Here is a 23,926-nt window from a genome sequence, read left to right on the forward strand (position 1 = left end):
GGGGTGGTCTTAGATGCAGAATAGCTGTGACAAGTCTTCCTCTGTAGTGTCAGCCCCACTCAGCCCAGCAGCAGGAGCCACCCTGTGATCTCATCTCCCTGGGAAGCTCGGCTTGCTCTGGAGGCTGTGTCTCCAAGCTGAGTACAAGAAGTGAAGTGAAATGCTTAACCCAGAACCTCAAAGAGACCCTGATGTCACCTGAAAACCTCTGTCATGACAAATTAATTCAGCACCTATCTGTTGGACCCAGGTATTGGTCCAGGCATTGGAGAGCTGCAGTTAAGTTTAAAAGTTGCTCCTGCCTCAGAGGGGCTCAGAGACTATCAGTGCAGATGCCTTAAACCTACACCAACCCCATGGCACAATCGCCCACAATCGACAGGAAGGGAGGATAGTGCCGTTCCAATAAGGAGCCCATGAACACCTGCGCTGTCCCATCCCCCACCACCCTGACTGTACCCCTTAGCGCTCAGAGACCAGTGCCCCAGGGAGAAACCAAACTGACTATCAAGAACAGAGTCAAGGGCTAAGGCTGGAGCTCAGTGGAGTACCCGTCCAGCCGGCATGAAGCCATGGGTTCCATGTACGAACAGAGGGGTGGGTGTGTGTGTGTGTGTGTGTGTGTGTGTGTGTGTGTGTCACAAATCCATAAGCCCAGCACTGGGCAGATAGAACAGGAAGACCAGAAGTTCAAAGCGAAGGGCAGTTACACAGCAATGAGTCTGAGGCCAGCCAAGGCTACATGAAACCTTTTCTTAAAAAAACAAAAACAAAGGTCAAGCCTGGACAAGGCTTCCTCTCCTGGTCGCAGTGGAGGGAGGAAGCACATGAGTCAGCAGGTAACTCAGAAGGTCCTGTAATTTTGTCAACCACTGTCTGTCTGGAATACTCTCCCCACTGCTCCAGCCCCATGGTGTGGAGGGCTGTTGGAGCCAAGGCACCTGCAACTCTAAGACCAAACCCAACATGCCCCTCTTTATAGATGGAGAAACAACCTCAGGAAGAGGAAGGTCCTGAGTTAGCTGAGGTCGTCTGGCCTCTAAGGGCTAAGGCCGTACCTTCTCTTCCACTTCGGTCCATCAGTACAAAGGAACCACGTGTGAGGTATGGATGTCACAGCAAACTCTTAATCCATCCTCTCAGCAAAGTCAAAACCACTGCTTCTAGAAATCTCAAAGTAGGAGATGATTTCAACAACAAACAAGAAGGACCTGGATATTCCTAAGAGCTCACATACTCAGCCCCTAAACCCCAAGATCGCCCCCTCCATGCTGTCCTAACTCCTGATGCCTGGTTTGTTGTTTTCTAGGTAAGTAGCTGTGCTAAGTTAAAGCAGGCTTTGGAGAGAGAGCAAACGTAATTACAAGGGATAAGTCAAGATGGAAAGGGCAAAGCACAGGCCACCAAACCCTTTCTCTAAAGGCAAACATTAAGCAGGTGTTTCTTTTCTTTTCTTTTCTTTTTTTCCAGTTTTTAAGTTTGATGCATATATCTGTGTCAGTGTGTTTGCACAAGTGAGTACAGGTCCTTGCCTCACCAGAAGATGGCATCAGGTCCCAGGAGCTAAAGTTACAGGTGGTTGTGAGATGTAGGTATCTGGGAACGGAACCAGGGTCCTCTGCAAGAGCAGGCAGTGCTCTTAACCACTGTCCCAAGCATATACTTGAAGAATTTTAGAGCCGTAAGCAGTCATGGAGACCCCACAGACCATCTTCATCCTAATGGATGATGGACATCCTCATCTTTAGGGGTCAAGAGGTGAAGTCTCCGAGAGCTTAGGCAGGATGCTAAAGATCACACAACTAACAACTAGGGTCCTGGCTGCCCATGTCTATTATTTCAGTCCTTTCTGTAACAACAGAAGAGAAGATCTTATTTAAGTACAGCATTGCTGAGCTCCTGAACTCACTGATGGAGACCATTCTAGATGCTTGTAAGGATGATTTTTGAATTATCAAGACATAGGTTAAATTAGTTCTAACATGCTCAGAATATAATTTAAAATTAATAAATATGGGAGTTCTATTTAAAAAATATTTTATAATTATCTTTTTTTTTTCTTCCTCGAGACAAGATTTCTCTGTGTAGCTTTGCGCCTTTCCTAGAACTCGCTTTAGAGACCAGGCTGGCCTCGGACTCACAAAGATCCACCTGCCTCTGCCTCCCGAGCGCTGGGATTAAAGGCGTGTGCCACCACAGCCCAGCTAAAAACATTTCTGACACTTATTTATTTTGCATGGGGGGTGGTGGTGGTGGTGAGCCGCACATCCCACGGCGCACATCCACGTGAAGGTCAGAGGACAACTTGCAAAGGTCAGTTCTGTCTTTCCGCCTTGTAGGCTCCAAGGATTGAACTCAGGTCATCAGGCTTGGCAGCAAGCATGCTTACCTGTTGAGATGCCACCAGCCTATGGGTATTCATATTCTCTATCATGGGTGGGAAAATGAGGTGATGCTGTCCATTAGGATAGAGATACAGGCTTGTCACAACTGGTGGTAGGTATATTCAGAAATTCTGACCAGCTTCAAGCCAGCTAAGGAGCCGACATGGTGGTGCATACCTGTAATCCCTGCACATGAGAGGCAGAAACAGGAGGATCGCTGCAGGTTTTGGGCCAGCCTAGGCTACACAGTGGGCTCCACGTGAGCCTTGGCTGCAGGGTAAGTCCCTGTTACAAATGTCATGTACATACACATACATGCAGCCTAACGTTTGTGCACATCCAATTTTTTTTTTTTTTCAAGACAGGGTTTCTCTGTGTAGCTTTGCACCTTTCCTGGATCTCACTCTGTAGACCAGGCTGGCCCCGAACTCACAGAGATCCACCTGCCTCTGCCTCCCTAGTACTGGGATTAAAGGCATGCGCCACCACCGCCGCCCAGCCGCACATCCAATTTTTAAAAACCCACAAAATAAAGAGCGCAGGGGTCTACGAGAGGGCATCAGGTCATTCCTCCAATTCTAGATATTCCCAGTCTCTCAATTCCCTTCTCCCACTAAAACACAAAGGCACCCTCCACCCTACCTCTCCCCATTCTTTCCCTTCTTGTCTCTTGCTCCTTTTCTGAATTAATTAGGAAATAAAAATAGAAACGCTGACATGTTTATAAAGATTTGGAGTGCTGCTTAAACATGAAAGAACAGAGGTTGGGAACACAGGGGTGACGAATTTTATTTCCGTAATGACAAGTCAGAGCCCTCCAGCCAGCTGGCCCTTGCAGAAGCCAGAAGCAGGGACCTATCTGCAGAAAAGCCAAGGAGGAAGGGGGAGCCGCAAAGATCTGTGGGCTCAGCTCGCAGACCATGCAAATGGGTTCTAATTGCTGAGGGGTCACTGCATAGAGGTCAAGTGCTGAGAAGCCCCATAACCCCTGGCGGTCAGAGGGAAGGCAGGCAGAAAGCACTTTCTCTTCTGCTTCTGGGACGGCTCCTGGGTCTGCTCACCCCCCATCCCCCAAACAAGGGGCTCTGGTGGGGGGAGTCACCTCTCCCCACCTCCCGCCATGCAGGAAGGGGGAGGGGGTGCCATGTGCTTCTGAGCGTCCCCAAGATGCACCTGCAGTTTGACAGACCTGCCAAAGGAAATGAGCAGCGATAAGTGATCGGGGCCTGATTAGATCAGGCGCCTTGAGAAAGGTGCTGAGCCTGAGATATTTCAGAGAAATAAGGAGAAACCTGGGAATGGGCTCCTGGCAAGCAATCCCCGAGTAGATAGGGTCAGAATTGGAAATGGATTTCATGGGTAGATAAAGTCTAATAAATGGCAGGTCACTCAAAAATCATATATCATCAAGTCTCATACAGTGTCTGTGAAGTTTGTTATCAATAATTTAACACGAGAAGAGCCTAGCCCTTAGCAAATATTTAATTTCAAAACATACTTACTGATTTGCTCAGATACAGCATGCATGGTATATTAAAAACATATTGCAAGAGGCCAGATGCCAATAAAGCTTGCTCAGGAAGCCCGCTGTGCCTGTGGCTATCCCAGGAGTCCCTCAAGGCAGGGCCTGGACCCTCGGCCCCTGGAGCTAGTCCACTAGCAATTTCTAAATCATTCTAGAAAAGAAAGTATGCATGCAGATGTTACCCGAGTTCCCATCCTCAGGCTGGGCAACATGCCAGATGCCCCAGGTGTAAGGATACAAATTAGTGATCCCAGGAGCTAGAAAAATGACCCAGTGGGTAAGAGTGCTCTGTGGGCAAGCAGGAGGACCTCCGTTTGGATCCCTAGCACCCAGATAAAAGGATGGGCATGGCTGCATGCCCTTTTAACTTCAGCCCTGCCTGGGGACAGACACAGGATCCCTGGGGCTTGCTGGTAAGAGACCCTGTCTGAGAGTGACAGAGCAGGTCACCCGTGCTCTCCTTCAGTTTCCTCTGGCACACACACCCAGATACACACATGTGCACACACCACACACACATATGCAATACACATGAAGGAAGAACTGGGAGCCCCATCTGCCTATGTGTTTTCAAAGGAATGGTCATTCCCTGGGCAGAGTTCACAGCAGAGGCAGGACTCCACCCAGACAGATCAGCAGCATGGTTAAAGAACCCTGTGAAGTTCCGGGGCTGCTCTTGAGATATCAAGTCCCTGATAGGAAGTCATCTGGTGGATGAGAGAAGGTGAGAACTCAGGGTGCCTCCAGTCACCTCCTACCAGAAAGTACGTAGGGCACACATGAACGAGAGGCTGTTGCCAATTCCAACTCTGCCAACCCAAGCCACAGCCCCAGAATTGGACCCCACTGTCTCCAAAGGCCCTTCTGTTGAACCAGGCTGGCCCACACTTGCTTTCAGCTCTCAACAGAGAGACTTCCTATCTCGTTCCTTCTCTTCACTTACATCTCCACAGGAAGCTTCTCTGATCAGCCCCTGTCAGGAGGCCCTGATTCTTACCCTCCTGGACTCACCTATGTATGCAAGGTAGCCCCAGGCTCCCCCAAATCCGAAGTCCTTCCTCAGAAAACCCAGCATTGCCTTTTCAGTGCAGGAAGGGGATTCAGGACCAAAGACCACCTTCCCACCAGCAGCATCTATACACAAGACGACAAAAAAGCAGAGCTAGCCAGAAGCTTGGGCAGCCAGAGCAGATGAAACACACAGTCCCGAGAAGCTTGGGCAGCCTAGATGAGGACGGAGAAAGGAGCCTCAAAGGCCAAAGGGACACATAGGTGTCAGAACCATCTTCGAAAAAGACTAAGCCAGACTCGGTTTCTTCTTTGTGAAACATTATCGCCCTTCCCCCTCTGTCGTCTCAGATAAAACCTTCCCCCTCCACCAGTCCACGGAAGGGTCCCAAGAGATGCCGACTCCAGAAGGCCATCGTTAAAAATCACTCCAGTGAAGACGCTGAGGGACCTTGCCATCTGGATGGGCTCATAGGTCAGCTGGTGACCAACCAACCACGTGACCTTTCAGCTTCCCACTGAAGGATGCATAAAGAGAGCTGGAAGGGCTTGTCTGGCCTTATCTAGAGGTGGGGGGGGGGGGGGAGTCTTAGGGAGCAGATATAAAAATTCTGGAATAAAGACAAGACAGAGAATATGACGAGGGGTACACTCCCCATGTTTTCTCAGAGGCAGGTCCTTGCCAGCACTGGTGAATTCTCTGCAGGGCAAAAGCCTAGCCTGCAACTCATGGTGGACAGCCAAATAACACCCAGTGCTCCAGAGACAAGGACACAAGCTATATGGCAGTCTTCAGCACTGAGGAATGGCCGCCCTGGGCTTGAGGCTGCCTCAGAAACAGCTCCTCTCTTCCCTCCTGGCACTTCCTGACTTAACGCTGACATGGAGAACACCAGCGTTAACGAATGGCAAGTTCTTACTTCGGGTTCCAAAACTCACCCAGCCCTGGCTACTGCCTACTTTTGGGAGTCCTAGGCAATGTTGGGAACCTGGGATCAAATGGCCAGAGACACAACAGAGCTTTGGATGTTTGGGTGGGGCTCAAAACTGCCTCACCCTCCTCTGCAGTGGGTGGGGAGTTCTTTGCTCTATAGACCTGGGACCAGGACCCGTTCCCGTTTTTTACCTCATCAGACCCTGACTCTGAAGTCGGGCGAACAGAGAATCAGGGCTTTGATTTCTGCACCACGTCTCACTGAAGCCAACTGAACTCCAGCTACCCCTAAGACTTATTTTCAGTCCGTTTCTCACGCCTCTGATGGCTCCCAAGCTAATTTCCCAGACACCCATTTCAGTCAACTCTGGGAGCCCAGATTGGGGCGGGGCAGGGGGAGGGGATCTTAGAACTATCAAAAGAGCCACGTGCTCCGGCATTTGGCACTTTGTAGAACAATCTAACTTGAGTGCATTTAGACCACTTTCTATTGACTAATTTAGAACGTTTTGCTACAGCAGACTGAACTGGCTGCTTTCACTGCCAAACTAAATACTCCACTTTAAAGCACACCCCTGCATACACATGTGATTTCTCTTTTTAGGCGAGGAATGTAATGTTGACATAAATGTCAAATAAAATTAATGAGAGAATGGGCCCTCAAATGGTGCTCCTGCGAAGGGAATTTGTTAGACCAGGACCTCTGAGCCCAAATGTATATATAATTATATAACATGCACACGAGGAGGGAATCTGAATGCTAAGCTCCTGCCACTTTATCACCTTTGTTGGGAAGGGCTGTTCCAACAAGAAGAAAACCAGGTTGCAAGTAAATTAAAACAAAAATACCATCAGATTAGAAGTCTGCTGTGGGAAGAGACTGCAGAATTAGAAGAGCCGCCACCCTTATCACTTACAAGTCAGCTCAGGTATCCCATGGGCCTGGAGCCTTCAGCTCTTGAGTTCGTAAAGGGACCGCTGCCTGGCCAACCCCCCTCTTCCCTCCCTCCTTGTGCCAGCCCCCAGCCACTTAGGAAGACTAAGAATGGCTGGGAGATCAATAGCAGCTATTTCCACTCAGGAGTCAAGGCCCTAGATCCTAGCGGATCGGCTGCCTCCGCTCCTATGCTGATGTTAAGAACCTTGACTTTGATTTCGAGCCTTTCCCCAAGTGTAGCAGCATCACAGAAGATCATATCCATCCTGGGCTGGTGTGCTGGAGCCAGTGGATGAAGTAGCAAGTCCCTTGTCAGAGGAAAAAGCTTGGAGTAAAATTTTCTGTAATGCAGGGGCAGTTTACATCTACTATCTCCAGCCCCAGGAACATGACGAAGCAGGGCCTTCAACAGTTGGTGCAGAGAACCTGTGACTGTCTGAGGAGTCTGTGGATGGCTGCTGGGGAGGAGCTGCCAACAAAACACTGTGTTTGATGTTCACGCTTGAGGATGGACTCCAAAGGAGCAGGCAGCATGCACCAACTTTCACCTTCTGTTCTGCACACTCATCTCCAACAACCAGACAATGTTGGAAGTCCACAACGTTTTCTTTTCTGAGATGTTTATGGATTAAGTTTCTATCTCTTCCCAGGTGTTGAGATGCTTCAACTCCAAAAGACCAACACATTTATCTGGGAGGTCATCCTAGGAGTGACGCCACCCATGGTGGGAATCATGGGGGAATCAACACCCACACCACCAATGGTGGGAATCAACACCCACACCACCAATGGTGGGAATCGTGGGGGAACCAACACCTACACCACCAATGGTGGGAATCATGGGGGAACCAACACCCACACCACCAATGGTGGGAATCAACACCCACAAATTCCTTTGGAAGGTCACCCAGCTTTAAGCGTTTCCCATTAATTCATATCAGAAGTGCGGAGCATGGATAGTTTCTAGTAAAACTGTAGGGAGTAAGAAAAGCATTCACTACTAACTTCAGACATCCACACTTATGGAATTAGGAGGTGAACCACACTCACCTTGGAATGTCTTCCCAAGACCTGAGAACAGCCTGCATGTCCCTCTTTGGGCTATCAGCTCATGATGAACAAATTTAAAAAAAAATTTTTTGGAGGGGGAAATCCAACTACCAAAATAACTCCTTCATAATTCATATGTGCAATCACAACAGTGATTCATAAAAACCTGAAATGGTTCCTAAAAGCCTAAAGCATTCATTACTCAGTTAGATGTCAGGATGAATGCTACAGGAACCTGGCAGCAGGTTACTCAGGCAAATTAAATCACGTGAACTTACAGAGGAAAAAGAGAAATCTTTCCATGGCGGACTTGCAAGCTGGTGATGGTAGCCTTCACAGAAGGGGGACCCACCCCACTCCTCAAGGGCTCTATATTTCAATCTTGAAAGACAAAATGGGGAGGGGTGTCAGTACACACTGAATTTACACAGGGATGAAAAGTTCAAAAGCCCTACAAGGAATGAAGAAGCTATTTCCATTAAAGGAGAAGCTAATTAATACTCCTGGAGTATCTACTGTGCACACAGCCCTGGCTGGTCCATGATCCTTCTCATCATTATTCTCCATGCCTGGGTCTCTTTGGACATCAATGAGAGCACCTTCTGTTTCTGCCAGTGTGTCCTTGGTCCAGTCTCATAAATGTTAGTGTTCCAGGCATTGGAGACCCTTCTATTTCCCCTATCCCATCTCTCTGGATGATCTTACCCAATTATTATAGCTATAGACACCACTTATGAGTGAGGACTTTCAAATTTCATGACTCTCATCCAAGCCCTGTGAAGAAATACCCAGCAGCCCCTTTTCCATGTGCAAAGGGTATCTCAAGCACCGGTTGTCCTATACAGAGTCCTTGGCACCACCAACCCACTCCTTTGCATACCCCATGTTCTCCAGCCGAGCCTTTAGATCCAGAGGACCCTTCTTTGGTTTTAGCCAATGTGGTCTTACAATCATCTTTCACTGTTATTTAACACTGCCCAGCTACTGCATCCTGGGAAGAACCTTGTCTGTTGTCATGGTTAAGATGGACAAACCTTTCATATTTACCCACTTAGCTCTTCATTGTTTTCTTATCCCTTCAACCAAATGGTTGTAGGAACCCTGACCATAGTTTTCATTGCTGTAGAGTACACATCCAACAATATCTAACTCAATATGCATATAGAAATAAATATATTTTCTTTTAATTTTTCCCCTAACCTGAGATATGTTATCCTTATTTTGAAGACATTTTGAAAAATTGAAGATTCAAGGAGTAAAGAAACATGAAAACAAAGCCACAATTTGAACTGAAATCATGAGACTCATATATCCATCTTTCCCAACGCCAAGTGAGTGTTTTTCCAGAGGAGTCTAGAAGAATCAATCAAGGGGAGGAAATCTACTCTCAACAATTTTTTTCTAGAAACAAGTTGCCCAGGACTTGTTTTAGGCAAAGATTTTCTTCTTCAATCACAACATCCTCATCACAATCATGGGAGAACAAAATGAGTCTCTAACAGAGGCCAAAGAGCAATGATTTTTGTCCAGTGCCTAGCATATGCTGTAAGCCTCCATGGGGCTACATGTTAAGTATCTCTAACCCAAATCTCTGTGCCCAAGGGAAACCACAGTGCAGGAATCTCAACCGAACTAAGTAAGCCCACAAAAAAGCTTACGAGCTAAGGACCCAACAATAGGCCCAAATAAACTCTCAAAGAGAGATGCCAACCTCGTTTTATGCAAGAAAAGGAAACAGGTGATTTCTAGACGATTATCCATTACCCAAAGTCCAACTGGATGATTCTAGTCCTACATTTGGGTCACTCTCCAGCATCAAGACAGCCCTCCCCTAAATACATGTTCCCTACAAATCTTTGGGTGAATTTATTTTTACTAGTAACTTGGTTGCTCCAGAACTTGTCAAAGTGAGAGCAAGGGACAAAACTTTATTCCTTCTAAATCAAAGTCAACCTGGATTGCCAGGCCTCACTTAATTGAAATTTCATTGACACTATTGCTTAGGGACCTCCCTCTTCGTAGGGCCCCAGGAATATGTCAGGGCTTACATAGTTCTCAAAAAACAAGAAACTCCTTCACAGCCTTTCCAAAACTTGTTCCAAATGGGGCCACTGGAGTCCTCAGGTGTGGCTTCCAGTGCCATGGTACTTGAGGCTAAGTCCTTCCAGGATCTCCACCACTGAGTAGGGGCATATGCTTGTATGATACAGGACAGCTGCACTGACATTTGCCGTCCCATTTATATTCCTCTAAATCCCCACTTTCCACTCTCAGACACAAAGAAGCTCAACGGTGCCTCTGCATTAGATAAAGACCATGGCCGAAAACAACCAGGGAGGAGAGAGTATCTTTCATCGTATACTTCCAGGTCATAGTCCGTCTCTAACGGAAGTCAAGGCAGGAACTCAAGTCAGGAATCTGGAGTCAGGGACTGAAGCAGAGGCCATGGAGGGGTGCTGCTCACTGGCTTGCTCAGCCTGCTTTCTTGACTATGCAGGACCACCTGCCCAGAGGTGGCACCATCGTCAGCAGGCTGTGCCAGAGCCTGAATGGCTTTGGGACTGAACTGACTGGGATGACACCTGATGGAGAAATGGCAGACATACTTACAGAAAAGCTGGGATTGGGTGGGGCATGTGCTTCGATGGAGACACACTAGCAGCTCAGAAGCTCAGTTTGTTTATTATATACAGCGGAATGAGGAAGGGGTAGGTTTAATAGAGACAGGTGAAGGAGGAAGGGGGTGGGTTTATTACAGACAGCTGAAGGAAGAGGCAGGTTAGCTAATCTGGGTAGGAAGTCCCTGTATGGGGGGGAGGGGGGCAGTCTCAGGCTATAATCACCCAGGAGGAGGAAGCTGTGATTGATACTTTCTGTTCACACTGTCAACATCAGACCTCAGATGAGGAGAAGGCCCTGCCATTCCCACGGGTCTGAGGCATTGGAGTCCTTGGCATGGCCTATGCTCAAGTCCACAGTACACATTGACTTAGGACTTCATATACTTTCCACAGGCCTGGGCCCTCCTCTTATCAATTAGCAGTCTAGCAAATGCCCCACAGGCTTGCCTACAGGCAATCTAAAAGAGGCATTTTTTTTCAATTGAGGTTCCTTTTTCCAGATGACTGTATGTAGCTTGTATCAAGTTGATAAAACAAAACAACAACAACAACAACAAACCCAAAACTTCCCATCATTACTGTAAAGCCATTTTGTATCACTAACTCCCAACATCTATCTTTCTCACATCCTCAACCCTCCTACAGTTTCCTAACAAAATCTGAATGTAGGTGGGCTTCTAGGTGTCTGGAAGCTGACATTCAGCTCCAGGTCACAAGGAAACCACAAGAACCCTCTAAGGCAAGAATGCAAACATCCTGCTCTTGGCTTGGACAGGAGAAAGAAAACAAACTCTTCTGGGTGTTTTAGGCAATGAGACTAAAGACACTAACATGCCCATCAAGTGTCAGGCCATGTATTCTCCATGCTCTATTTACAACTCTCATAATTCCAAAAGTTGTCCTTCTGTGAGTGGTGTCTGGATCATTATTTCCAATGATGCTCTCTGGTCTGTATGTTCAACTGCCTGCTACACATCATTTCCATTGAACACATGGGCCACTTCAGACTCAGCAGGTCCAAAAATGTTCAAATTATTATTATTATTATTATTATTATTATTATTATTATTATTATTTTGGTTTTTTGAGACAAGGTTTCTCTGTGTAGTTTTGCGCCTTTCCTGGAACTCTCTTTGGAGACCAGGCTGGCCTCAAACTCACAGAGATCTGCCTAGCTCTGCCTCCCGAGTGCTGGGATTAAAGGTGTGCACCACCACCGCCCGGCTCAACCTATTATTATATATGAAAAGAGACTATGGTGATTAGAAGGTCCCTAACAGACTCATTTACTGAACACTTGGCCCTCAGTTCATGGCACTGTGGGGAGGTCATAGAACCTTTAGGAGGTGGAGCCTTGTCACTGGGGGTCAAGCTTTGAAGGTTCGTAGTCTTACCCCCACTTCCCGCTCTCACTCTCTGCTTCCTGTGTGGGGGTAAAAATGTGATCAGCCAGCTTCCTGCTCCTGCTAACATGCCATGCTTTCCCCATCATGATGGACTCTATCCCCCTGGAGCTGTTAGCCAAAATAAACTCTTTCTTCCTTAAGTTGCCTTTGGTCATGGTCTTTTATCACAGTAACAGAGAAGCAAGTGATAGATTAAAGATGGTCGGAGATTAAGTTCTTGGAAACCTTAGCTCCTATGATTAAGATCTTAGCCTGCTTCATGCAATAATATAGCAAAACAACTTGAGGCTGCATATTTTGTAGAGGTGGTATTTGACTCATGATTTTAGTGGCCGAGAGGGCCAAGCAACATGGGGCTGGCCTTCTTGAAGGAGCTGGCTGTCTCCAGTGAAGCACAACAAAGAAAAAGAAAGGATCGGGCTAGATATAGGAGAGACCAAGCATATGAGTGGCCTTGCTTTATAACAGCACACTTGTAGACTCAATCCACCCCCTGGTCATTGGTGTCAACTACTGGCAGTATGGCATAATCTAGTCATGTCCCCACAGTCCTGTTTAAAGGTTTGCCCACCTCAATGTTGTTCATATTGGGGACCAACCTTCTAGCACATGAACCTCTGTAGGGCAAACAGTTTCCAAACCATAGCACTTAGGAACCGAGCAGAGGATGGATGCCACCAAAAGCAGCAAGCCAAAAGAAAACAGAAAAAGAAACGGGGTCCAGGAAACAGGAAAAACATAAGAGACAAGTGAAAAAATGAATCCCTACACAAAAGCTGTGCTAAAACAGCATGAGAGGGAACCAGGCCAAACCAGAACTGGAGAAAGAGGCAGTCATGCGTGGTCTGACATAACTGGGCAAGAGCAAAATTGGACGGAGAGTCAACCTGAAGGCATGGGGAAATCAGAGAGAAGGGGAGAGGGGGAAAGGAAGAGGGAGGGAGAGAGGAAAGGGAGAGAGCAGGAAGAAAGGGGGAGGGAGGGAAGGAGGGAGGGAGGAAGGAAGGGAAGGAGGGAGGGAGGGAGGGAGGGAGGGGAGGGAAGGGAGGGAGGGAGGGGAGGGAAGCAGGGATGGAGGGAGGGGAGGGAAGGAGGGATGGAGGGAGAGAGGAAGGAAGGGAGGGAGGGAGGGAGGGAGGAAGCAAGCAAGCAACAAAGAAGTTTATACAGACACAACCCAAAAAGTATGCTTGTTAAGGAAGATAGGATTTACAATCAGTAAAAATTGTCTCACAATATGAACAGAATGTGAATTCAAAAGAAGGGGGACAGGTGAAAATTATCAAAATAGAAAACCAATGGACAATTTTTGATTAAGACTCTTAAAAATGGTCTTCAAGTAGGTTTTTATTTTTAAAATGTTTCCCCTGTGAACTATTTATTACACAAAGAAAAGCACACAAGACAGAAAAACTCGGCTTAATGACCTCTTGCAAAACCAACACCCATGTGATCATGCAAGACAAAAGACAGAGTGCCAGCACCCTGAGGCCCTGGCCATTCTCTTTCCAATTAGCACCCTGTCCTCCAAAGCATTAGCTTATCTTTTACAGTGGACCTGTCTTCTTCAGAGCCTAACCAAGCATGCCGCCTGCATATAAGCTTTCACTCTGTCTAGTTTTGGAGGTTCACATGCGTAATATATTTGTGGGAGAGTGCTTCTTTCACACACTGAGGCCAGCAAAACCCATGTGGGTTGCACAGGTAAGAAATGAGTTTGTTAACATATCATTTTCACTTATACAACCATGTCATAAACAATTTGTGCGCGCACACACACAAATTTGTGTACACACAGGTTCACATTTTATTAGACTCAGATGGACACTGGTTAATTTTCTGTTTCGGTTATTAGGAACATGTCTATCTATAATTTTCACTGAGTCTGTACCAGGACAGAACTGCTCACTCATAGCAACTGATTTTCTAAAGTGGTGGTACCAGTGCACATTCTCATCACTAGTGTCTGAGGATTCTTGCTTCCTGAAGTCTTCACCAACCCAATGTTTTAAGTCATTGTGGCAGACAAGGAGGCACATTGCATGTGATTTTTCTTTTTTGTTTTTGTTTTGCTCAAGACAGGGTTTCTTTGTGTAGCCTTGCCTGTCCTAGAACTAGCTCTATAGAGCAGGCTAGCCTCAAACCTGCTTCTGCTTCCCCAGTGCTGGGATTAAGGGGATGCTTCATCACCACCCAGTTGCCCATTTTTCAAAAAGATTGATTTTGTGTATAAGTATTTTGCCTTCATGTATGTATACAGGTGAGTGCAGTGCTCACAGAGGCCAGAAGAGGGCATCAGATTCCCCCTGGAACCAGAGTTACAGATGGTTGTGCGTATCATGTAGGTGCTGAGAATCCAACCCAGGTCCTTTATAAGAGCAGCAAGTGTTGTGCTGTGGTGGCGCATGCCTTCAATTCTAGCACTCAGGAGGCAGAGGCAGGCGGATCTCTGTGAGTTCAAGGCCAGCCTGGTCTACAAAGTGAGTTTCAGGACAAGCTCCAAAAACTACACTGAGAAACCACATCTCAAAAAACCAAAACCAAAACAACGAAAAAGAGCAGCAGGAGCTCTTAACCACCAAGCCATCTCTCCAGCCCTTACCTCCTCACTTTTCTGTTAGTCTTCTTTCTTTTACACATGCTGTGGCTATCTCTAATTCGCCCTTTACTGTCTTAATTGTGTTTTGATGGACTAAGTTCTTCCTTCTTGTCAATTCAATTTTATCTGACTTTTCCTTTTATTTGGCTTCACTGGATCCTGTAAATTCATTTCCAACCAAAATTGCCAGTATACTATCCTAGATTAACTTCTGGAAGTTTTAATCCTTTATTCATTACAGTTCTATGGAACACTTAGTAGAGATAGGTCTAGGTATGGTCAAAATTTATTATTTTTCCTATACTGATAATCAGTCGTCATAGGATTGTTTTTTGTTTTGTTTTTAAAAAAGACTGTCCTGGGCTGAGAGATGGCTTAGCAGTTAAAAGTACTTACTGTTCTTGTAGAGAACCAGTTCCCAGCATCGACATGGCAGCCCACATCCACCTATAATTCTAGTCCCAAAAGATCTGATGCCCTCCTCTGGTCTCTGGGGGCACCTGCACACCCAAGATGCACATGTCTCACATAAGCACAGAAATAAAAATAGATAAAAGACCATCTTATCATTTTCTCCTGTGGGGCCATGTATGTCATAGCACTGTGTCCTGTATGTGCCCAAGTTGATCCTGTTGTTTATTCCCACTGGTCTAGTGTCTAACTTTGGGCCAACCCCATCTTTCCTCCAATTACTCCAGCATAATGGTAGATCTGAATATCTGTGAAAAATAAAACTTTCTTATTCTACTTCAAGAATGTCTGGTCTATTCTTGGAGTTTGGGTTTCCATATAAGTTTCAGGATTATCATATATTTTCACAGACACCAAACTCCTTAAATTTTGATGGGATTACAGACTCTACATCACTTTAAGATGAGTTGACATCTTTTAAAATGTGTGTCTTCCATTTCATGAGCATGCTATATCCTGTCATTTCTTTAGGTCTTTAGTTAATTTCAGTAACAGCTAAGGGTTGTTAATAGACAAGTCTTTGTGTCTTAGACTTACCCCTAGGTGTTTGATCATTCTTACTCCAATGTAAATTCATTTTCTATTAATGAGTGGAAAACCAAACTTCCAGTCACTTGTTCATGTTTACAATGAAACTAGAAACATGCTAACTCCCTCTAGGTCCCAACAATTTAACTGAAGTTTCTTATCTCCAGTAGTTTAATCTCACAGCCACTCCAGTTTTATACAATTATTTCTAATCCAAAAGCCTTTCTGTCTCTTCCTGGTCTCACCACATGAGCTAGAATTTCTACTCAGTCACGATTAGAAGTGGTGAGAGAGTGTATCTGTCCGAGACAGTGTATCATCTGTCGCCTCTCTGACTCAAAAAGTTTTAACACATTGCCAACTAAGTATTATGATGTAGCTGACCTTTAACAGCACGAAACAGCTCTTTAGAATTTCTTCTAAGAGTAAAAAGCTTATTACTAGTTGCTACGAGTTTTCCTTTTTGATAAACAGAAATAAATGTTGGACTATGTCACCTGTATTTTCTATAGCTACTGAGATGATCATATTGTTTTCTTCCTTCTATTAATGTTTTTAGCTACACTGACTGCGTCAAATAATCACACTTGGTTTGTATTTCCAAAAGTCAGTCAACTTGATCTTGGTATAGCACTCTCTTGCTGCATTTATATGGCTAGTATTCTACTTGGTTTTTTGTACTTGTTTTTGTTTGTTTGTTTTAGACAGGGTCTCTCTATGTAGAGCTGGCTGTCCTGGAACTCACTCTGTAGACCAGGCTGGCCTCAAGCTCACAGAGATCCGCCTGTCTCTGCCTCCTGAGTACTGGAATTAAAGGCATGCACCACCACTGTTTGGCTAAAATTGATTATTTATTTATTTATTTATTTATTTATTTATTTATTTATTTTTACTGTGTATGTGTGATGCCTTTGTGAGTTTACATACATCACATGAATACAGATGCCTATGAAGGCCAGAAGAGGGTGTCAGATCCCCCAGAACTAGAATTCCAGGTGGTTGTCACCTGCGTTCTGGGGGACCAGTCTTCTACAAGAGCAGTAAGTGCTCTTCCTGATCAAGCGACTCTCCAGCGCCCTCCAATTCAGATCTTTAAATGGACACACACAAGTAAAGCTGACCTGGAATGTTCCTTTCTTATAATGTTTCTGTCAGGTTTTAGAATCCAACTTCTGCTGGCTTCTTAAAACATGTTGGGACTATTCCTGCTTTTTCTATTCTCTGGAAGAGTTGGTGGAAAATATGTGTTATTTCTTCCTTAAATATTTGGTGAATTCAACAGTAAAACCATCTGGCTCTGAAGTTTTCCTTATGGGAAAGTTTTTAATTACATATTCATATGAGTAGATATGGAACCACTCAGACTGTTATTTTTCTTATACGAGTTTGGATAAGTAGCATTTAAAAAAATTTGTCAATTACTTGTAAAATTCCAAATATATTACTATGGGTTATTCATGACACTCCATTCCCAGCTTTTCAACCTAGTTACACATTCATTTCTGGTGCTATTTCTAGGCTGGTATCATCAGGACTCACTCGTTTTTATTAGTTATTTGGTTCTGGTGTCTGCTTTATCTCACTACGTTTCTTGTCTTTATTTCCTTCCTTCCACCCATTTAAAAAATTCAAGGAATGTTCTTTTATGGCATTTTTAAACTGTTGGTTGTAAATAACTAGGCAAGTATCACATCACTGAGATATCTCCCTAGACCCCATCTTACTTTTCAATTTTGAGACAAGGTCTCACAAAGCTGCCCAGGCTGAGCTTGAACTCTGGAAGCCCAGGAAAGCCTCTGACTTAAAATTCTCCTGCCTCAGCCTCATGAGTAGCTGGGATAATAGGCATGGGCCACCAGAACCAGCTGGTGCTTTGTTGTTGTTGCTGTTCCTTTGTAAACTTATTGAAATTAATGTTGAGAATGCTGACTTTTTTTTTTTTTTTTTTTTTTTTTTGGTCTTTCTCCCTTACTAATACATGTAGTTGAGGCTATAAAGTTTTTAAATTACATTTCATAGATTTTGATAGGTCACAGTTTCCACTGTCACAAGCTTCCATTCTCTGGCCTGCCTTCTTTGGTCCACAATCACTTAAATTTCTTTTCTTAGAAACACGTAGGTTGACATGTGTGTGCCTGTGTGAGTTTATGTATACCACAAGTTGTGCAGGTACCTGCAGAGGCCAAAAGAGGGCATCAAGATCACTGAGATTAAGTTACAGGCCTTTGTTAGCTACTTGATGTGGGTGCTGGGAACTGAACCCGGGCCTTCTACATGAGCAGCACATGCTCTTAACCTCTGAGCTATCACTCCAACCTCACTTAAAATTTCTAAACATACAGGGATAGTTTCCCCCATTACCTGTTACAGACTGATAGCAGTGGTAATGGTCAGGAAACACACTCTTATGATTTCAACCCTTTGAAATGTAAAAACTGCTTTATGACTCAGCATATGAAAGATGCTGGTAAATATTCTATGTGCACTTGAAACAAATGTGTACATTTATTCATTGCAAGATGCTATAATTAGATGATATTTGCTAATTAGCTTTGTTCAAGCTGTGTCTAGCTTTACTGGTTTTTATTGTCGATTGCATCAGTCAACAAGAAAGATGTTCAAATTTCTAACTCTATGGATACCTCTAATTATCCCTGTAGGTCTTACAGCTCCATGGGTGTGTGCATTTAAGATATGAATTGGATTCTTTCATTATGGAACATCTTCATCTCTACAGGTGCCTTAACTGGGAACCCGTTTTATATCATACAGCTTTATAGTCTTTCTTTTGGTTTATTTTGTGTGATGTATACTACTACATCCTTTACACTGGACACTATCTCCATAAGTCACAGAATGCAGAGTACCTACCAACTTAAGTCCAACTTGATAATCTCCTGACTTTCAATTGGCAATTTAGTCTACTTATACTTAATATAATCTCTGGTACACTTGGTTTTAAATATATCCTTTTTAAAATTTGTAATCACCTACTCTATTCCCATTCTCAACCTCCTTTTGAATTATCTAGTTATTCATTATTCTATTTTCTCTCTCATCTTGCTGTTTATACATTTGTTCATCATTCTTTTCATGATTTATCTAGAGTTTAAAATATGCATCCTCAACTTATCAATGGCTGATACAAATTAGATCTTCATTACTTCCTCTATAAGGAGCTCAGCACTTGACTTCATTCCTCCCCCATCATTTATCTTATTCTCTATTTTTTTGTCTTTGTGCAAGATTTTATTAAACATCTGTTTGTTCAGGATGACATCCAGCCTCCAGATACAGATGCCAAGACCCTTTTATGCTTTAGGCACTGGCTGGGGTATGGCAGGTGCCTCTGACTTCCCACCTTTCTGCTCTGAGATGGGGATGGTGGGCAAGATTTTGTCTTTAGGTTCCACAATGCTCACGTGATCAGGCAGAGGCTTCTTGGGGCCAATCTTACCACTTGGGTCCTAGGGACAGCATGACCTTCACTTTGATGTCCAGCACACCTTGTCTCAGGAGCACATGGCGCACAGCAGTGTCAACATAGTAGTTAACAGGTCTCCACTGTAGCTCATCAGCCCATCCACAAACTTCATGGACTTGGCCCTCTGTCCTTGTAGCTTCCCAGACACCACAACCTCACAGCCCTTGACCCTGCTCTCCATAATGAACCGAAGCACACCACAGCAGGCCCTTCACACAGTAAGCCCTCCTAAGAGTTTGTAGTGTAGAGACTGCCTGAACAATGGCACCCAGACCTATGGGGGCCACTTTTTCTGCATAAAGCTCTATGCTGACCTCAGGGAAACCCAACCTCTTTGGGACTACCACAGTCAACTCTCTGATCCGATAACCCTTCTCCCCAAGAACATTCTGTGTTCTGGTGGCTAAAATAATGATTTCTGTTCTGGTTGGTGTTCTGGTTGGTGTTCGTCGGCCTTCGACTCCAGAGTAGCCATCTTCAGCCAATTCCCGAGTGAGAAACTCATTCAGTTTAGCTTTGAAGATGCCATGGGCCACAAACTTCCTCTTCTGGGAAATCTGTACTGCCTTGCGCTGCTCATCACCGAAAGGTTCTCTATTTGATGCTCCACAGGGCTCAATTATCATCATTTATGTAGTCACTATCTACTTACATTTAACTAATTGTTATTTCTCTTGCGCTTCATTCCTTCCTGCCTCTCACAGCATTCATCTGGAACGATATTCCCTCTATCCAACAGATATCCTCTAGTTAGCACAGATTAGTGTACAATCACCCTTTAATAACACTGATACATTTTTTTCATTCTTGGAGAATCTTACAAAACATGATAAGCAGTTGTTTTCTTTCAGCAGTCAAAGATGGCAGCTCCATTTCCTTCTGATTTCTATTCTTCCATTCAAAGAGTCAACTGTTGGTCTTCCTGCTGCTCTGCTGAGGCAGAGGGTTGCCCTCCCTCTGATTCTGGCTGCTCTTTGCTTTTGGTTTTGTTTTCACAAGTGTTAATATGTTGGAATATTGGGGGGTTTTTTGTTGTTGTTGTTGTTCAGTTTTTGTTTGGTTGTTTGTTTGATTTTGTATTTACACTGCTCTGTATCCTAGGGCTTCCCAACCATTCTCTGGACCTGTGAGATGGCTCAGTAGGTAAAGTTGCCATTACCAAGCCTGATGACTTTAGTTCGATCCCAAGAGCCCACATGGTCAAGGACAGAAACAACTCTCAAAAGTTTTTCTGAAACTTCTACACACTGGTCATAGCATGTGCCCCTACACACACACACACACACACACACACACACACACACACACGATAAATAAAGATTTATAAAAACTTTGGGCATGGTGGCATGTGCGTTTAATCTTAGCATTCGGGAGGCAAAGACAGGTGGATCTCTGTGAATTCAATCCAGCTTGTCCATAAAGAATTCTAGGCCAGCCAGGGCTACAAAGTAAGACCTTGTCTCAAAAGAAAACAAAAACAAAATCTTTCAGATTTTTCCCCCAATTATTTCTTTTGTCTCTTTTTCTTTCTCTTCTTCTGAATATACGATTACATATATGTGAGGCATTTCTACCATATTTTGTCTTTGTAATCCTGTATTTGTTTTCTGTGCCTTCCCGTGTTTCATTATTCTTACTGTTGTTCTCATTATTATTTTGGCACTGGGGGTTGAATTCAGGGCTGTTGTGGAATTTTATTCTAAGATGTGTTACATTTGTTTATGCTGTGAAATAATGCAACAATGTTTAATGATGCAAAGATGTGTTGCATTCTTTTATGTTGCATTTGTTTAACTCTGTGTTACTTTGTTTACAGCTGTGTTACTTCGCCTGTCTAAAACACCTGATTGGTCTAATAAAGAGCTGAACGGCCAATAGCAAGGCAGGAGAAAGGATAGACAGGGTTGGCAGACTGAGAGAATAAATAGAAGGAGAAATTTGGGAAGAAAAGTTTCAGGAAGGAGCAAGAGAACAAGGAGAGGAGGATGCCAGGGGCCAGCCACAAAGCCACACAGCCACTCAGCCACATAGCCAGCCACCCAACACACAGCCACCCAGCCACCCAGCCAGCCACGCAGCCACACAGCCAGCCACACAGCCACCAGTCAGCCACACAGCTAGCCAGTAAGCCACCCTGCCACCCAGCCAAACAGCCACACAGCCAACCACACAGCCAGCCACAGAGTAATAATGAAAGACATACAAAAATAAGAAAAGGAAAAATCCCAGAGGCAAAAGGTAGATGGGATAATTTAAGGAAAGCTGGCTAGAAATAAGCCAAGCTAAGGCCAGGCATTTATAAGTAACAGTAAGTCTCTGTGTGTGATTTATTGGGGAGCTGGGTGGTGGGCCACCAAAAGAGCACAGAGCAGAGTCAAACAGTCAAAAGAATAAAACAACCAACTACACAGGACTTCACAGAAATACAGTCCAACCTCAGCATTGATTTTTCTCATGCTCTATCTTCTAATCCACCAACTCTCTCTTCACTGGTACCTCCTGTGCTTGGATCTACCCATTTAGTCTTTGAAACAGCTCCTTAGGGTACAAGAGGCCAGTTACACACCATTAAAGTCACCAACTGCAAATATCCACTTAATGGTTTGAATGAATTCAGTCATACTATCATAGGCATCACGGAATCCAATCTCAGGCCATTTACACCACCCCTAAAAGCACACCCCCTTGGGATATAATGGCAGAAAGTATTCAAAAGAGTAACTTTGGTTCTTATTTATTCTTTCCAGTTCTCTGGCCAAGGACATATTAACCCTCAGGTCATATGAATTACAAATATTGCTTAGTAAAGTCACACCAATCACAGGAAACAGGCATAAAAGCTCACTTCTCTGGGTTCCACCTTTGACCCAGTTTCCACAGTTCCTCACTGCCTTGATGGATCTCCAGTACTCCAAACTAAGTTTTGGATTGTTTGTTTGTTTTTCCTTTTTAATCTTAAGCAACTTTTCTCAATGGAAGAGTAGACCCGAACAAACCAAGCTACTAATACCAGATACAGTGACAGTCAATGCAAACTAGGTAAGCAAATTTTATCATGCAAATGAAGAGACCTATGAAGATAAAAATAGGAATTACCAGGGATTTCACTGCATCTGTGGGCACAGACCAGAATCACTGCAAACAAATCAGAATGTTGGGCTACTAAGAGTAGTGGAGGGAGCACCCCCCAAAAATAAACAGAGACCACAGTGACCATATGAAAAAGAGGAGTCCTTGTCTCTTCCCTTGTGCTGTTTGGTATTAAAGAGAGAAATGAGCAAACACTCACTGGGGAAGAGACTCCAGAGGGTCTCACTGCATCAGCAGATGGAACTCACTGTGATACCAGTCTGTCAGATCCTGAGTCCTGTATTTCATTAATGCCTGAGATGTGGTAAATAAGACAGAACACCCACCCTCCCTCTCTCTCTCTCTCTCTCTCTCTCTCTCTCTCTCTCTCTCTCTCTGTGTGTGTGTGTGTGTGTGTGTGTGTGTGTGTGTGTGTGTTATATCAATGCACATGAGAAATTTTAGAGTTGAGAAGAAACTAATGATCTCTATGTGACAAGCACCATGGTCTCTTCTCTTCCTCTATTTTATTAAAAATGCTATAGTTTGCTCTTCTGTACAAAATTCTATCCCCTACTCCATGAAGGAAAAATACAGTAGTGAAGGGCCTGGTGTACTGGCCTTTGAGAAGGCCAGTCCTGCCTCTTGGGTCGTTTACAGAATTCTTCTGGGCTAGACTGGAGAGGAGTCTAAGGAGAAGTAGTATTCTCAGTCAGACACAGCGGTGTGGCTGCCTAATTATAGCCTCGCCACATCTTGTATTTTGCAGCCTGTCCTTTCCTGGAATTTTAATGATGCTATTCAGGATATCACTTCCTATTCTTAATCTGTGTATTTTAGATGACTTGATTCCAAACAATGTTTTGGATGCAAACAGTCCAACATTTTTCCAAAACATAGGCTTTATTGGCATATAAAGTGATTTGCCACATGCATGGTGTTTACATCCTAGCAGGTGGATAATAGATCAGAGTTACAGCGATGTCAGGGGACTTTCCCATCCATGGTAGATGGCAGTGGAGAAAGAAAAACCACTCAGTGAAAAGAAAACAGAATATGATTCCAACAATTTAACTTCAGACCGTATGTCACTGTTGTTTACTAAGCAACAGAAAATAAAAATGAAATATTGGAAACCCTGAGCCTAACAACAAAGTAATGAGTTAACTCAGGGACAGAGGAACCCTGAGGCCAGCAGCCTCGGGTCTAGTGTATCCTACATCCCTGGGGAATACTCAAGAATGGAACCTCCATTGTGGATTTGCTGAACTCTAGCCTGGACATAGGTTTGCCCTCTTAAGCAAAAGCCTATAGTCCAAAGGGAAAGAAGCATACAGGTTTTCTAATACTGAAACACTACCTAGCTCTTTTCTACTTAGTGTATATATATGCATCCATGTGTGGTTCTTGTGTGCCAGTGCACGTGTGTGTGAGGCCAGAGGACAACTCTCAGAGACTGGCCCTCTCCTACCACCTTGTTGAGGCATGACCTCTCTTATTTCTGCGGAGTCGCATTGTCCAAGCTTCCCAGCCCGTGAGTTTCAGGCAGATTTTCCTCCCTGCCTCCCATCTCACAAGAGGAGTGTTGGAGTTACAGACACACAGCACCACACCCAGCTTTGTGCGTGTGCTCCAGGCTTGTACAGCTACTGCTTTTACCTGCTGCCCCGTCCCTGCCACCTACTTTTTTCTTTTATGTCCTACAAATAACCCAGGGTCTGACCAAAGTCAACGGCAAAGGTCTTTCCACACTCAAAGCGGCTTGCCTCCCTACACTCCCTCATCTAAGTCTCGCTTTGGTGGGCCGAATCAGGATTGCTCATCTCCCTATGTCCTGCCTCTCAATGGTGCCAACATTCTGAGACCTCAGCAAACACTGGCAGCTGGGTGACCAATTCTTATAGCAATCC

The 23,926-nt window shown here is 44.6% G+C and overlaps 1 protein-coding gene and 1 pseudogene across 2 annotated transcripts in view; both read right to left on the minus strand.

The window, feature by feature from the left end:
- Foxn3 (forkhead box N3) overlaps positions 1-23,926 on the minus strand; it is a 383,817-nt gene that overhangs the window by 343,098 nt on the left and 16,793 nt on the right. The gene's annotated exons all lie outside the window — the stretch shown is intronic.
- LOC118595282 lies at positions 18,775-19,573 on the minus strand (annotated as a pseudogene).

This window comes from Onychomys torridus, chromosome 14 (assembly GCF_903995425.1).
Source record: "Onychomys torridus chromosome 14, mOncTor1.1, whole genome shotgun sequence".
Lineage (NCBI taxonomy): Eukaryota > Metazoa > Chordata > Mammalia > Rodentia > Cricetidae > Onychomys > Onychomys torridus.